Genomic DNA, 743 nt, shown 5'->3' with positions numbered 1-743 from the left:
GTCCACTTTCCTTACTACTCGGATAATCCGGTTTTCCCCACAAGGAGTTACTGCTTCGTGGGTTCTCAAACTGTGCAACCTGTCAGAAGGAGTGTAAGTCAAAAGTTCATTCGTCAGTTTTTGAAAACTGTATCGTCATAGAGCCATTCATCATGTTGATGACTATTTCACTATGCACATTTGACTGCCATTAAAAAGAAAAAGCACTCCGCCTTCAGGCCACGACTGACCTACCGGGACCATCCGACCGCCGTGTTATCCTCAGTGGAGGATGCGGATCGGAGGGGCGTTGGGGTCAGCACACCGCTCTCCTGGTCGTTATGATGGTATTCTTGACCGAAGCCGCTACTATTCGGTCGAGTAGCTCCTCAATTACCATCACGAGGTTGAGTGTACCCCGAAAAATGGCAACAGCGCATGGCGGCCTGGATGGTCACCCATCCAAGTGCCGACCACGCCCGACAGCGCTTAACTTCGGTGATCTCACGGGAACCGGTGTAACCACTGCGGCAAGGTCGTTGCCCGCCATTAAAAAAAAGAATAAACAATTTAAATATGCCACCACTAGAAACCTACGCACAAAATACACGGTCCGGTTACATTAATCTGACCATCACCTATGTTCAGCGTCAACGAGCAATAACTAAACACAGATGGCAGATGGAAGCACCAGCAGTGGAGATTTTACAGAGCTTGGGGATGGGGGGGGGGGGGGGGGGGGAGAGAGGAAAACACAGCAGTCG

The 743-nt window shown here is 50.5% G+C and overlaps 1 pseudogene; it reads right to left on the bottom strand.

Annotated features, from left to right (window-relative positions):
• Positions 1-405: 405 nt before the first annotated feature.
• Positions 406-523, bottom strand: LOC124551455 (annotated as a pseudogene).
• Between the last annotated feature and the right edge of the window lie 220 nt (positions 524-743).

Source organism: Schistocerca americana, chromosome 9 (genome assembly GCF_021461395.2).
Source record: "Schistocerca americana isolate TAMUIC-IGC-003095 chromosome 9, iqSchAmer2.1, whole genome shotgun sequence".
Classification (NCBI taxonomy): Eukaryota; Metazoa; Arthropoda; class Insecta; order Orthoptera; family Acrididae; genus Schistocerca; species Schistocerca americana.
Note: the sequence above shows the minus strand (reverse complement) of the source record. Positions and strands in the feature narration are given on the sequence as shown.